Raw genomic sequence first — 16,687 nt, forward strand, 5'->3', positions numbered from 1 at the left:
TGTGATAACTAGGGGCTTACATAGCTAATAGGTGGAGATGAGGGATGCAGCTAAAAATCCTATAGGGCTGAGACCAGTATCCATAAAGTAAAGAATTACTCATCCCCAAATGTCAATAGTGCTGATGTTGAAAAATTATCTTTAACTTATATGTATATGGAAATTAGGTAGTTTAAGGCTTCCAAATTTGCTCTTATTTTTCTAAGTGGTTTTGGATTCCAAAACTTTTGTTTTTCCACAATGTTAACAATCATACACTGTCAGTTCCTCTAAATGTCTCCTGAGTTTTTTTTTTGCAACTAGTATGAGCTTGAGAATTAATATCCTAGCAATGCACATTAGTGTATAGATATTCATATAATCATGCTTTCTTAATTTCTCATTGAAATAAGTGTGCTTTGTAGCTTTGCAGTTTACAGGCCTTATGCCTGTTCATCACGTGTACCCTAAGCAGCCTGGTATTTCTGCTGCAGTTGAAAATTGCGTTATGTTTAAGGAGTAGAGTTTTAAAGATGATCTCTGCTTTTTCTCTGCGCTTGGAGAGCTACTTGTCACAGAACCTAGGGTATGGGGTTTGTGATCATGGCCCCTGATATACCTATGCTCGTGGAATTCCAAGGGACAGAGACACTGATATCTCACCAAATCAATGAAATGTCTGTAGACCTGGATATGAAGCTGTGGTGGGACTTATATTTCCCAAGTGGACCACCAGGTTTCTATAAGACACCAGCATCATTTCTCCCATGTTGAAGAATATGGACCCATGCCTCTCCAGAGCTGTGTCTGCACGGGGAAAGAATCAGAATGAGAAAAGCTTGTCTTCTTGGCTCCTTTGGAAGAGTCTCAGGAAATGTTCTGGTCAGACAGGGCCAAAGATAAGATGCTGACGGAAGCTTTGTTTACACTGTAGTGTTGGGTTTATAAAGATTATGTGCTATCTTCTGATCCTTTACTAGAACAAGCTGGTGAGAGTACTTGGAATGGAGGATCTAGGCAAAGAGGGCAGCCTTTGTAATCAACACCAGGATCTCCAGGGTAACCCCAAACCTTCAGTAAAATGCTCAGTCAAGGCTCATGAGTGTTTTCCCAAGCAGTGGTGTCATGCATTAGCAGGTGTTCACTCTGACAACCATATTGCATGGTGTGTGTGTGTGTGTGTGTGTGTGTGTGTGTGTGTGTGTGTGTGTGTGATTTCCCCTCATGTGGTTAGAGGTGTTGGATCTGCTTGGAATCCCTTCTTCACTTTTATTTCTCTCTTCACCATTTTGTCTCTATTTGTTTTGTTTTGCATCCTTGGCTTTCAGACTAACATTATCTGCACAGGAGTCTGGGAGGGTGACATACAAAGGGAGAATGCTGAGTTGCACGAAGAGGTCAGCCATTATAAGGGACAGATGTGTGGCTTAAGATGCCAGGCAATCCTGAGGCGTGTGTTTTGTCTCCCCTGAGTCTTAGGCTTTCCTTCTGCCACTTGGGAAACAAACAAATAAATGCGCACATATTTACTGTATAATTTATATTTGTATATCGCAACTTGTTTCTTAAGGGGTTCCAGTGTGTGACACCCTTTCTCCGCTCCTTCTTGCCCTCTCCCTCAGTGGAAGGAGTTAAATTTAGGCTGCAGAGCTCTGCAGAGGCAGATCAAGGAAGTGTTTTCTGACAGCCTGGCTCTGGCAGCCTACAGTGAGCATGCGAGGATGGGAGTGGGAGTTGAGCTTGTGTTGCTGGTGCTAATAACTATGTCTTCACTTACATAAGGGACTCTGCCTGGCATTGCACATGAGCCCCGGCTAAAGAATTGTTACTCAGGTGGTAGTTATGTTGAATAAAAGTCACTTTCGTAAAGAAAATGAGGCATGATCAGTCTATACTGTTATAGATTATCTATAGTATTTTTCTATCTTCTACTTCTCTGATCTCTCTCTCTCTCTCTCTCTCTCTCTCTCTCTCTCTCTCTCTCTCTCTCTCTCTCTCTCTCCCCTAATAGAATAAGAAGAAAGAAAAAATCATAGAATAACCATCATCTTTATTATCAAGACATTCAGTCTCACAACAAACAGCAAGTGCTATTGTCTCCATTCTCAAGATGAGAGGTGTGCTGGTCAGGGTTACATAACCACTAGCTGCGTTTGACGCATAACTCCATTCTGCCTCTCATGGGTCCCATGAGTGAAAGTGCTTTAGAGATCATTTCATCTTCCTTGGTTCACATGGGCCCTCATTCACCCTGGGAGGGGGACGAGGGGGCAGACACTGAGTTGAACTTTTGAGTTCATTCTTCTGAAGAAGAAAGTGAAGAAACAAACACATGGACAACTGACAAAACTCTGCATGATACATTAAAACGAGCATTCCTAGACATCCCTCTGAATGTTCGGGGTGAGGGATTACAAAGAAATGTGGACATTTTAGTTACTCCTCGGGACTCTTAAACGGACAAGCCTGGCATCACACTTAGAAAAGGAAAAACTGGGCTTTGCTGCCATGATTCAGAATTCATTCTCTGTGGGATGGAACCTGTATTAATTTTGCCCACGTGCATGTGTGTGTGTGTGTGCATGTATGTATATGTGCATGTGTAGTGTGTGAAGGAATGTAAAACAAAGGAAAAACATGGAGAGGCAGGGTAGGAATAGAAAAAGATATGTTGCTGGGGGTTTGAAGAGCTAGATTTCTTTCAGCCTGAGTCTGTGACCACTTGCAGCCTAGGTATGCAAGCTGCAAGGAGTCTACAAGGCACAGCCCTGCACCAGTCATTTTTGGGCCATCATATGCAGCTCATCTCCAGCCAGTCACTCATAGTATTTCTCTACACCACCACTAGGAAGATGAAATAATGGAGCCATGGAAAGCGATCGCCACTCTAGCAAGAACGAAAAATATTCAAAACTAAACGAAAACCCTAGCACACATGCCTTTCTGAGGAGAAGCCAGGAGAGTTATTCTCCACTGCCAAGCCCAGCAGCCTCCATGTTTCTTCATGTCTCCTTGCAGCTACCATATAGCTGCTGCTTGGCCTCCTTTCTTTGATTGTCTATGATTTCCCACCTGTGAGAGATCATGCCGATGTGGGTTAACTTCTCCACCTAAAGTGTAAGCTCCAGGAAGTCAGGGAGTCTGGTATTGGCATCTTCTTGGGTTCTACTGTGATGACTGATACTCTCCAGCTGTTGACTGATGGATCAAGGTATGAGTTAGCTTGTCACTGGCTTCTGTCACAAGCCGAACAAGATCCTAGTTTCATAGCATGGCAGACAAGGCCTTTTCTCCTCTTCCTCTTCCTCATCTCTCTTGCTCCTTAGGTTCTCTCTTTTAGCTCTGACTCCAGTAGCCTTCCCGCTGTGGACTTGTCTGCTGATGTTGTATGGATTTTTCCTATTTTCTGCTGTTACCTACAAGCCACAGGTGTCACCTTATTCTAATCTAGGTCCCAGTTAATTATAATTGGCACTTATTTATTTATTTATTTATTTATTTATTTATTTAATTTATTTTGCTCGGGATCAAACCCAAAGCCTTCTCAATGCTAGGTGAGTGCCCTACCGCTGAACTATAGCCCTATTCTGCTTTCTCTCCAGAAAAATCTTTCTTGTTCTCTCTTCTATATTTGAAATGGACTCTCCTGTTTTTCTTCATAGCATTCTTTTCCTTTGGCTTTGAGCATGTTTTGTATTTATTTTTGTTTCTCCTGGTGTTTTATTAGGGCACTGGACAGTAGTAGCTTCCACAGGGACAAGAGCTTCTGTATTTAACTTTCCTCTGTATGTGCAGAGCCTAGGAGAAGGCTGAGTGCAGAAGGAGCCTGAATAAATATGTGTTGAGTGGACAGGCACATTTTACCTGCAGGACATCTAGCTAAATAATTTAAGTCACTGATGGCAGTGCTGAGGGTTCTTGCATTTATGAAAATGAAGCCAAACCCTGGCTAACCCAGATTTGCCCAAAGGAAATGGGCAAGCCTGTCATACTATGAGGATGTCAAAAATGATGGAGTTGGTGCACACTCAACAACTGACCTGTCTTGCTGGTAATTAGTAGCCTGAGGCTAAGCTAGTAGCAAGTGTGGGTGGGAGGCAGTACCTAACCTCCCAATTAAAAGGCAGTTCAAGCTTAAATTTAGAAGCTATCTGTGGCTGTGCCACAGACACCACACTGAAGGGGACAATTGGTTGTGCAGCCCTTATTCCTAGGGCCCTTCTTGCAAGATAATTAAAGACACCGTGACTCTGCACAGTTGCAAACCATGTCCAGTGGCCTTTTTGTCTGGAGCACATGAGAGTGTACAACGAGTTAAGATCTGGACCACTACCTGGGTGATCCTAGGTCAGAAAGTGTTTAGACTTCTGTTTGAAAGGGGAAAAGGTGTATTTGTTGATAACAAGAAATAAGCTTCATGGGTGTACTGGAGTTCCTACAGCTCAAGGACACAGTCACTCATCTGTCAAAGGCCTTCATCACCTCAGGAAAAGGCCCTCAATCTTCTTGTGAATTGCATTTCCATTGAGGAATTTAGGACGCTTTTGGTAGGACAGTCGCAAAAGATGTGACTTTCATTTTTTTTTGTTGTTGCTGTGGTTATTGTTAAAAGGCCTGTATTAACTCACACAACTGCACAGAGACGATGGCTGGTTGGCTGGCTGAATATAAGCAAGTAAACAATCCACGAGTGCCGGATTTCACTTTCCTATCACCTGAGCACACGATGTCTATTCTTGCATCAGGTTTCCCGTCTTGACAGCCCGTTTGTGGAAACTAGATCTTGGCAGCCGGTCTGTTTCCCACAGACTCACTGGACCAACTAGTCACCATGGCTGGGGTACAAGATCAGATGGAAAGTCCTCTTCCTGTACCTCGGACATGGCTAGTTGTTTGGTGTTTGATGGTTCCACAGTACATTCTAGGAGGTCAGCTGAAAATCTGGCAGAACTGAAACTCCCTAGCCCAGATCCAGTAGGGAGAAGGGCTAGCATTTAAGCAGAGTAATTCCAGACAGGGAACACGGCATGTTTTAGTGGCCTCTCTCATCTTTAATTGTAGATATTTATTTATGTATATATGATAAACACATATATGCTCCTAAATGCATAAATATAACATGATCAGTCCATATAATGTTATTTGTATGTATATTTTGAGGGATGACCATTTGGTATTAAATAACCAATTGGTGTGCTTTTCCCTGGTGAAGACTGCCTCTCTGGCTCTACCTCTCAACGTCCTAAGTTCCAACAGCAGCTGTCTGTGGTGATTTTCTTCCATGTCACTTGTGTTGAACAAAGCCCGTTGCAGTGTGTTTGCAGTGCCTTCAGAGAACTGGGCTTGGAGGTGAGCCAAACTGGATTCAAGTCACAACTCTCCCAGGTAGCTGCCACCAGACCCCGGATGAGTCACTTCTCACAGCTCTGTTTCCCTACGTGGTGGAAGAAAATGGTCCTAGCACTTCTTTAATCATGAGACGGAGAAGCTATGCCATTTGGATGGTACATTAAATAGGTGGCAAACACATAAAATTTGAGATCTTCCTTTTTGGCTGACGGGATCCCATATAGTACGTTGCTTTTACCTCCTGAATACTGTTGTTATAGACATAAGCCACAGTGCCCTTCCTGGAATGTGAAATATTTCATGTACACAAACAAACCTTTATCTGCCTTTCTCTCCTAGCCAAGAAGACCTATATCAATGTAGAATTTTAGCAAGAACCTTGAATGTGCTATCTTTAACAAGTATCTGTCTTTTACATCAATTATAGTTTTCTGATGACTCCTCCCCCCAATTATTTTCTCTGAGTGTATAAGGATGACACTTTTACTTAATAGTTGTCTGATAATCTGTCACCCTCACAACACTATGAATTCTATGAAGGATTAGGATAATGGATGATATTTTTTAAGCTATTTATATGTTCAATGTCTTGCCCTAATGAATGAACTTATGATTAATTTCAAGCATGAAAATTTCCTACAATCATGGGGCACATAGATTGTATCCTGGTTTTTGTCAAGCACCTGATAAAAAGGGATAGTTATTCTCTTGTCCTGGAATAGGTCATTGTGGTCTACTCTTTAGTTTCAGGAGTAGTATTAATAATCTAGTTCATTCTAGAGATGTCTTTGCAAATTCACATACATGTAGGGTGTATTGATCTCCTCTCTTTTTATGTGTCCTCTATTTATAACAAGCAGCCAGCAGAGAAGAGGTACAGGTGACTTCTCCTAGCCACCCACTCCTGCCTTTCTGTGTTACCTCGTATAGTACGTTACACAACAATATGAAGTGAAAAGATCCTGCAGTTATAATACCTATTTGCAGCACTTAAACATATTAAGCTTCTTAATGCGCAATGTATCTCTTTCCAAGATTTCTTGGAACATTTTTTTTTGCCTTGATATAGAAATGATGCTTTTTTTTCATGAATTTAATGTCTGATTAGATTAGTGGTACATCATCTAGCAAGAAGCAATGTAGTTAATAGCATTTACGTCATTGTCTAAACAGGTCATGCGGTAATTGTGGTAAAAGCTAAAGACACTTATAAGCAGCTCAGTTGGACATCCAATTCCTTTCCTAGAGGTCTAAATGCATTGTTTATTTCAGGGATGCTTGGCTTGCAGGATGTGTCTCCTGAATCTCATTTCCTTCTTCCTTCCACAAAGGAAGATGAGCCCGGTATCTCCTGACTCATGCTAAGTTCTTGAGTTGTGCTTTATATAATAGACTGAATGGTTTCTGTAGTAAGAAATATCCTTGCAAGGAAAACATTATGTCTTTGTTATACTTAACAAGATCAGCTTGTTTCTGTCTGTTTTTCATTTCTTGCATTTCTTACATTCCTGCCTCTGATCCAGAGACGGTGTAGACAGTGCCCAGGGGAAAGGGAAATGATGAGCCGATACCAACGGCTTAGATTCTAACAGCTAGAGTTTGGAATCTTGAAACATCCCTTTGTCGAGGCTTCTCAGTTCCCAGTTATTTGGTTTTTTTTTAGTTAAGTCTATGAATTATCTCAGGTTTTTCAAAACAAATTTTATTGTCTCCCTAAATTCAGCAATAGTTTTTATTGAATATATACAAGGATCTCTAACTGATGCGAGGGACGCTCAAGCTTAAACTCTAGTATAGCTGCCTGTGAGTCCTTCCTTCTTTCCCCATAAGCATCTGATTATCTTTATTAATACATTTCAATTGAATTAGGAATTATTCATGTTTATGGTATATTACCAAGTGGTATTTATTTCAATACAGGTAAACAATGAGTGACAAAGTCGAATGACTGACAGACCTATTCCCTCAGACATTTACTATTTCTTCATGAGGGAGCATTGGAAATGCTAAAAGCTATTTTGAAATATCCAATTTAGTTTTTTTCACCATATTTATATCACTGTGCTCAAGAACATTGGAAAGTTATCCCCCCCCCCCACATTGGGCATATGTTCTCTTTACCCAGCATTCCCTACCTCTCCCTCCTCTTCACTCTTCCAATTCTCTGAGACCCACTTTTGTGTAGGTGTGTTTTCTAGGTCTGCTTTGGCATCCATGTATAAGTGAGAACATGTGGTACTCATCTTTCTGTGCCAGGTATATTTTACTTAAAACAGGGTCCTCCACTTCCATCCATGTTGCTGCAAGTGATGGAACTTCATTTTATTATGATGACATAATTGTGAGCAACACCATTAAAATCCATTCTTCCACTAGGCATATTTTGTAGCTTGGCTACTGTGAACATCTCTGTAATAAACATGTGAGTGCAGATTTCTTCTTGACAAACACATTTCATTTACATTGGATGTGCACATACTCAAGAATGGTATTGTGTGGTCATATGGCAGTTTGTTTCTAGCTCTTTGAGAAATTTTTGAATCCCTTCTTATCATTTCTGAGTGACCTCACATTCCAATTTCTGTTCAAAGAAAAATACCAGTGGGCATGCGAGATTTCCCTTCTTTAGATATATCTATGCTGAACCCCATGGATAGCTAAACCTGAAGGCTCTAGTTTTTGAGAGAAGCTATTTCTGGTTGGAATATTTAGCCTGCTTTATGTGGTCTGGTTCCAGGAGGTCAAGGACTCTTAGAATGTCTTGTTTTCTGATCTCTTTATTCTGAGGCCATCAGTGGTAACAGGGCTCCTGAGACTGTCTACTGACTTTTTTTTACAATTAAAAAATAAGACAAAACAAAGAAGTAGCCCTTTCTTCTTTCCTGAGACAATGAAAAGTCTCATTAGCTGGCAGATAGGCTAATCCAGGGTACCTCTTGAAAATTTTCAAGCCATGGGTGCAGGGCACAGCTTTCATAGCAAAACTCAGGTATGAAAATCATCCAAGACCTTCTCCTCCTCTATATGATCAAATCTCTTCTTGGTGGCTTGCTATCCTTCCTCTGGGTGCCACCAGGCCTCCCCATCAAGGGGACATGGTCAAATATGGGGCACCAGAGTTTGTGTGAAAGTCAGTCCCTACTCTCCACTCAACTGTGGTGAATGTCTTGTCCATTGGCTAAATCTGGATAGGGGAGGGGAATAGGGTGAAAGTGGGAGGGAGGGAGGATTGGGAGCATAGAAGGGATGGGATAACAATTGAGATTTAATATGAATAAATTAATAAAAAATTAAAAAAAGAAAGCTAAGCTGCTTAGACCCTGTGCTTTTAGTGACAAGGGCAGTGCTCATTGTATAGTAGTTACTGAATAATATTTCTGCAAAAGAAAAAAATAAGAAAATCATCCAGGGGTAGACACAGTGCTTAAGCAACCAGAAGAGAAAACAATGCATTTCTTAAACAAATACCATGAGTTGGCTGAAGCTAGAAATGGAGTTTTTAGACAGTTGATTTCTTTAATGTATTTTTCTACCATCCCCACATGAATTCATCCCTAAACGTATCCCCAAATCTTTGTGTCTTTCTTTGAACTACACTTTGATTTCAGCAACTTTTAAGGAAATGAATGGTCAAAAATCACCAGATAAGGCAGACTTATGGCTAAACTGATGTTAGACTGTCATATTTTTGTAGTTTCAAGTTGAGTTTGTTTATTTCCTCAATTTGCTATAGATTCAATTAACAAGAGGCAACTTGGGGATCTGGAGAGCCACAGATACCAATAGAGGTAGCCACATCCTTCATAGTTTTTGCTTGAATCACTGAATATGAGGACTAAAGGGTAAAATTTATTTTTTGTCACTACCACCACTACCACCACCGTCAGCAGCACCCGCACCAGCACCAGCATCATCAATACCTTCATCATGATATCATTGTTATTGATATTGCCATAAGTCAAAGAACGAGAGAGAGTTCAGGTGGGAAACAGTATAAAATGTGATCATGCCCTGGAGTGATCCTATTATTCTCTATCCTTATTTAAGGAACAGATTTGAAAATCTAAGGTCACCTCTGAATAAAACAGTATATGTATTGAAAAGTAAGTTATATTTTATTTATTCTTTGAAATTTTTATACATTCACACAATATATTTTAGTTAATGTCCATCTACCACTAGCCATTGCCTCCTTCTAACTTCCCATAATGCTCTCTCTCTCTCTCTCTCTCTCTCTCTCTCTCTCTCTCTCTCTCTCTCTCTCTCTTTCTCTCTCTCTCTCTCCTCTTCTCTCTCACCCACTTCATGCCATTTTTTTAGGCTGCTTATAGCCCTCCAAGTCTAGGTAATGCTGCCCTTATACACATGGGTATGAAGCTGCCCATAGGCATGTAAGCATCCTATTGGTAGCCACCTTTTCAAAGGAGAGTGCGTCTCCTCACCTCAGTAGTCATCAATTGACAATATCTCGTCTTCCAAGGACAGAATCTGGGAGCCCCTCTTCCATCTGTGCTGAAAATTTGACTGTCTTGATCTTGTGCAGGTAACCACAGTGGCTGTGCATTGGTGAGGACAACCATGTCCTGTCCTAATTTCACAGTTCTCATACAACTGCTCTTGTATTCTTTTCACCTCTTTGGAAAAATTTTTTGATCCTTTTTCAGGGTGGGTTGGGTTGCTATTGATGATTCATCCGCCGCTGTGCACTCCTAGTTTCCCATAGTTGGCCCTTTAATGTGTTGTAAGTCTCTACGTTAACCACAGCCCACTACAAAAGAAGCTTCTTTGGCAAAAGTTGAACACAATACAGAGCTATGAGTGCAAACATAAACACTTAGCAGGCCGTGTGAAAGCACGAACAGTTAGCAAACCAAAAACAAGTTATTTGTGTATCGTAACCTATACAAGGATGTACCAATTGTTGTGGAATGGATGGGATTCAAGCCTTCTCTCTCATTTTGTAAACAATGTTAAAATAAATAAGCTAAAACATCTCTGATAATAGGATGTATGAACTGGGAGGTTTTATAGATCATGCTGTAGGGTATTATAATATACTTATATCAATTAGGTCTTTTTATTTAAAATGTCATGTCTTTGTGAATAGTTCTTGAACACTTGCTCAAGTCCTTGTTTTTGTTATAGATAGACATTTAGAAGCTCTTTTTGGGAGTAAGCTTGCTAGAGCAATACGTATCAATTCATTAGGATCCTGGTCCTAATGGTTCTGGTGTCTTGCCCCCTTACCAGGAGATTCTTTCTCTCTGGCATTGAATTTGATTGTCTTCTCAAAACTGGAGACTGGATCTCCTAAAACGTAGTTTTAACTTGAGAAGTTTTTATTTCTGCAAAAATGATTTTTGAAGTCATCTTACAGGCACAAAGCAATGTGATCGCAGCTTTGGACCAGTGCTCGGGTTAATTTGGAGTGATAGTTCACAGGCTTTAATGTGCTCCGCCTCTTGAGGTTTTGTGCAAAAAGAAGTGGCAAGACTTTGCCTTTATCCCTGGAGATTTCATCTAGAAGGAGTTTGGCTAAAATATTTATTTCAGGAATCTGTGGTGTGTGTGTGTGTGTGTGTGTGTGTGTGTGTGTGTGTGTGCACATGCACTCAAGTGTGTGCATGAAATGTGCTTTTCAAATGAAGGATGGTTTGTTAAATACATGAGAACCTTCATAAAGGGAAAATAATTTGAAAGAACTCTTCTTTTTATATTGTTTTTTCTTGAGTAAAGCCAACAGTCTGATCTGTGGGAAATGATATGCAACTGTAATCATCCGATATGATGTAGAAAGTGTGGATACAGAGGAGGTGGAGCAGTTGTAGGCACAATAAGGAGGAACACAATGCCTGGGGAGAGGAGGACCAGACTAGAACTCAGAAGATTTCACTTTAGTTCCAGCATGCCGTTTGCTTGTCGTAGCCTTGAGCAGGTCATACAGTCTCTCCAAGCACTCTGTTTACTGACTTGGGTAAGCTCTGTAGTGCACCCAGGCAACTCTCAGAAGCCATTGCTTTGTTTGCTTTTGTGGCCTCTAGAAGTACTCTGAAAGGCAGCCTTCAGTGTGGCTCTCTCTTTGGCAATGTCCAAAGGTAAAAAGCTGCCGTGACCACAGTCTGAGTCCTCTTGGGCTTCCTGAAAGCACGGCTGCCCCTTCTGTGTGCTATGTCAAGGTCCAGCCTCTTTTCCATGGCATCTGACAGCTTCAACGTGCCTGCTTGGTCCAGTGCTTGGGATGAGACGCACAGAGGCTTTTGCTGGGATTTATCATGACTCAAACCTTCCGTGCAGTTCTGCATCTATCGCCTCTCTTTCACAGGTATGAATGACGAAGGTATTCTTTTTTTCCCTTTATAAATTTATTCTTGTTACATCTCAATGATTATCCCATCCCTTGTATCCTCCCATTCTTCCCTCCCTCCCATTTCCCCCTTATTCCCCTCCCCTATGACTGTTCCTGAGGGGGATTACCTCCCCCTGTATATGTTCATAGGGTATCAAGTCTCTTCTTGGTAACCTGCTGTCCTTCCTCTGAGTGCCACCAGGTCTCCCCCTCCAGGGGACATGGTCAAAGGTGAGGCACCAGAGTATGTGAGAAAGTAATATCCCACTCTCCACTCTACTGTGGAGAATGTTCTGTCCATTGGCTAGATCTGGGTAGGGGTTTAAGGTTTACCGCCTGTATTGTCCTTGGCTGGTGCCTTAGTTTGAGCGGGACCCCTGTGCCCAAATCTGCCTATCATAATGTTCTACTTGTAGGTTTCTAGGACCCTCTGGATCCTTCTACTTTGCCATTCTCCCATGCTTAATGAGACCTTTCTTGTAAATAAGTCTAAAGAAATCCAGTCAGGAGCAGCAACGCTATTTGGATGTCTGGGAATTGAAATGTTTGGGATGAGAAGTGTTCATTTTTCAGATTTTAAAAAATTAAAATATTTTCGTACATATAGTAATATACGTATGGCTAAGGCCAAGTTCTGAATATGGCTTCATGTGTCACCTTTTTAAAATTTTATTTTATGTATATGAGTGCTCTATCTGCATGTATACCTGCAGGCCAGAAGAGGATATCAGATCTCATTATAGATGGTTGTGAGCTACTGTGTGGTTGCTGGGAATTGAACTGGAAGAGCAGCCAGTGTTCTTAACCACTGAGGCATCTCTGTAGCCCCCGTCTGTCACCTTTTACGTATAAACTACTGGGAATCCCATACGACAATTTTTAGTGCACCTGCATTTGACTGACCTGTCACTGGAGCTGAAGTGTGGAATTTTCCATTCCCTGAGTGATGCCAGCATTTTAAAAAGTCATATTTTGGAATTTCAAATTGGCAGCTGCCACTTATTTTGTGTTTGGTACAGCTCAGGTCAGATAGTAAGCCTGGACCCAACATGATGCTGTCCTGTTAGCTTGGAGTCCTCATCTCGTTTGAGAATAGTGTTGTGTACTGAAGACAAAACAGATTGTTTGAACCTGTCTTGATGCTACATAATAGTGCTAACGCTATTTATAAATGTGGCCTGAACTGATGTTTTTTTTTATAAAGGCTCTCCAGATGAGAGTCTGCTAAACTGCTCTCAGTAGGAGAGTGGTCTCTTTCCTCTGTCCTCTGCCATATGCCCCATTCAGTCAGCTCAAAGGGAACCCTGGAGGCTTCTGCTCTCTTGGCCTATGGCTCTTCCCAGATGCTCTGTAGAGTGTGATGTCATTGTCTGCTCTTTTACAAATCCACTTTGCATGGAATTTTGGCAGCCTTTTTTTCAAAACACAGAAAATGCCTTTGCATGGGAACACAGCCAGCTCTGTTCTGTCTTTCTCTGTATCCTCGTGTCCTCAGTCTTTAGTGCTCCACATCACAACTCACCCGCTGCATGTTTCTCAGCATCTAGCATATGTGAGGAGGATGTGGGCCTAGCACTAGGGAATGCTGCGCGAATGGCCAAGGTACAGTCCCTATTGTAAGTGAGGCTGTGTCCCTGGACCTGTGTCCCAGAGCGTTCTAGTTTTCTTTCCCGGGTGTAGGAACTGAAGTGTAGTGGTCACAGAGTACTGCTGCTTCCTGGTTTGCTCTGCTACATTAAAAAAAAAATGCAACCCAGGTTCACGTGGCATCTCCCACAATAGTCTGGGCTCTCCAGCATCAATCAGCAATTAAGAAAATGCCCATAGACCAGCCTATAGGCCAGTCTGGAGAGGCGACTCCTCAGCTGAGGGTCTCTCTTGCTTTCTGTGTCAGGCTGACAACTGAGATTAGGAACCTAGAACGTGAGCACGTGAACTCTGGATTCTTTGCCAGGGCCTCCTGGTTTAGGTGACGGTTCATTTCTTGAATACTCCTGTTTTCAAATCCTGTTTCCATCAATGTATGCAGGGATGGAGAAAGACCTTGTTATTCGGGTGACCTGAACCTGAACACCCTTACATTTTGAGAGACTCACCTAATCCTACAGTGGAAGCAAACTTTAAAGATCAACCTAACTTTTCATCATATTATTTTTACTGTGTGTATGCATGTATGTGTAATGTGTGTGAATATGTACATATGGGAGGGCATGGATGTATATGTGTATGAAAGCCAGAGATTAGGCGTTTTCCTCAGTTCCTCCCCACCTTGTCTTTTCAGGGAGTCTTACTGAGTATGGCATTCAGTTATTGATTTGACTGGATGGACAGACACCTCTGGGGTGTCTGCGGGGGTCTTCCTGTTCCTGCTATCCCCTGTGTGAATGTTACAGATGTGCATGACCACACCCGGCTATTTTTCATGAGTTCTAGGGATCCAGACTCAGGCTCTCATCACTTTACCAACTGAGCCCAAGCATGGTACTAAACTAAGAACACCCTTCTTGGATTTGGCTGAAATCTGCATTAAGAGTTTTTATTATCCTTCACCAATTTTCTTCACATTCGTCCTGAGAAATTCTAGCTCCTATTTAAACTAGTATTTTAAATTCAGTTGTTTATTTGCTTTACATCCTAATTGCACCTCCCTCCTCCTCTCCTCCTAGTCCCTCCCTCCATCTCCCCTCCTTCTCCCCTCCCCTCTCCATCATCTGTCTCTCCTCCCCTTCTCCTCTGAAAAGGACAGGCCTCTCATGAGTATCACATAGCCTTGGCATATCAAGTTGCAGTAAGGTTGGGCTCATCTTCTTCTATTGAGTCTAGAAAAGGTAGCCCAGTTAGGAGAAAGGGAACCAAAGGCAGGCAACAGAGTCAGAGACTGTCCCTGCTCCCAATTTAGGAGTCCTACATAGAGACCCAGCTGTACGACTGTTACATATGTTTAGAGGGCCTATGTCCATCCGATTCATGATCTCTGGTTGGCAGTTCAGTCTCTATGGGCACAGGTTAGTTGATTCTCTAGGTTTTCTTTTTTTAAATTAATTTGTTCAGATTGCATTCAATTGTTATCTCATCCCTTGTATTCACCCGTTCCTCCCTCCCTCCTGCTTTCACCCTAATCCCCTCCCCTATGTCAGTGACTGAGGGGGACCTCCTCTGCCACTATATGATCATAGGATATCAAGTCTCATGTTGGTAGCCTGTCTGTCCTTTCTCTGAATGCCACTGGGCCTCCCCACCAAGGGGAAGTGGTCAAATATGGGGTACCAGAGTTTGTGTCAGAGTCAGTTTCCACTCTCCACTCAAGTGTGGAGAATGCCCTGTCCGTAGGCTAGATCTGAGTAGGGGTTTGCTGTTTACTGCATGTATTGTCCATGGTTAGTGTAGTAGTTTGAGCAGAACCCCTGGGTCCAGATCCACCAGTCCTGATGTTCTTCCTGTAGGTTTCCAGGACCCCCCTGGATCCTTCTAATTCTCCATTCTCCCATACTTTTCTCACCCAGAGTCCCAATAGGATGTATTCACATCTATCCCAATTCCTGGTAAGTGAAGACTTTCATGGGACATGCCTCTTGGGCTAGTGCCCAATTATAAGTGAGTATATACCCTGTGAGTCTTTCTGCTTCTGGGTTAACTCACTCAATATGATCATTTTTAGTTCCATCCATTTGTCCACAAATTTCAGAATTTCCTTGTTTTTAATAGCTGAGTAGTATTCCATAGTGTAAATGCATCACAATTTCTTTATCCATTCTTTGACTGAGGGACATTTAGGTTGCTTCCAGGTTCTGGCTATTATGAATAAGGCTACTATGAACATGGTTGGGCATATATCCTTGTGTGGTGGAGCATCTTCTGGGTATATTCCAAGGAGTGGAATAGCTGGGTCTTGAGGAAGCCCTATTCCCAGTATTCTGAGATAGCACCAGATAGATTTCCAAAGTAGTTGTACAGTTTATTTTCTCACCAGCAATGAAGGAGTGTTCCCCTTTCTCCACCTCCTCACCAGCAGATCTTCACCAACCCTACATCTGACAAAGGGCTAATATGCAAAATATATAAAGAACTCAAGAAATTAAACACCACCAAATCCAATAACCCAATTAAGAAATGGGTCTCAGAACTAAACAGAGAATTCTCAACAGAGGAATACTGAGTGGTTGAGAAACACTTAAAGAAATGCTCAACATCTTTAGTCATCAGAGAAATGCAAATCAAAACGACTCTGAGATTCCATCTTACATCCATCAGAATGGCTAAGATCAAAGATTCTGTAGGGTTTTTTTTGTGGTGTCCTTGACCCCTCTGGCTCCTTCAGTCCTTCCTCCCTGTCTTCCACAGGGTTCCCAAAGCTCTACTTAATGTTTGGCTGTGGATCTCTACATCGGTTTCCATGAGTTTCTGGGTGAAGCCTCTCTGATGACAGTTATGCTAGGCTCTTGTCTGCAAATATAGCAGATTATTATTAATAGTGGCAGGGGTGGGGGTCCATCTCATGGTTTAGGCCTCAAGCTGGTCCAGTCATTGGTTGGACCTACCTTCAAATTCTGCTCCATTTAAATCTGCTCTGTTTAAACCCATGTACATCTTGTAGGCAGGAGAAATTGTGGGGCTCAGATTTTGTGGATGAGTTGGTGTCCCAATTCCTCCATTGGAAGTCTTGCCAGGTTACAGAGATGGCTGGGTCAGGCTCCATAGTCTCCATTACTAGGAGTCTCAGCTAGGGTCACCCTCATAGATTCCTGGGAATTTCCATTGTCCTAGGTTTCTATCGCATCCCAGAGATGTCCTCTTCTAATTCAGTTGTCTCTCTCAGTACTCTCTCCCTCTTCCTCTCCTATCTCATCCATCTGTTCCCACCTCCTTGCCCACCTAGTCCCCTCTTATCCACACCCAATGTCTAATATATTTCTGCTTCTCAGTGAGATTCAAGCATCCCCCCCTCCCCCCGTGGGCCCTCCTTGTTACTTAGCTTCTTTGTGTCTGTGGTTTGTAGCATGGTTATTCTGTACA

This window comes from Acomys minous (genome assembly GCF_964271855.1).
Source record: "Acomys minous genome assembly, chromosome: 16".
NCBI classification, from domain to species: Eukaryota; Metazoa; Chordata; class Mammalia; order Rodentia; family Muridae; genus Acomys; species Acomys minous.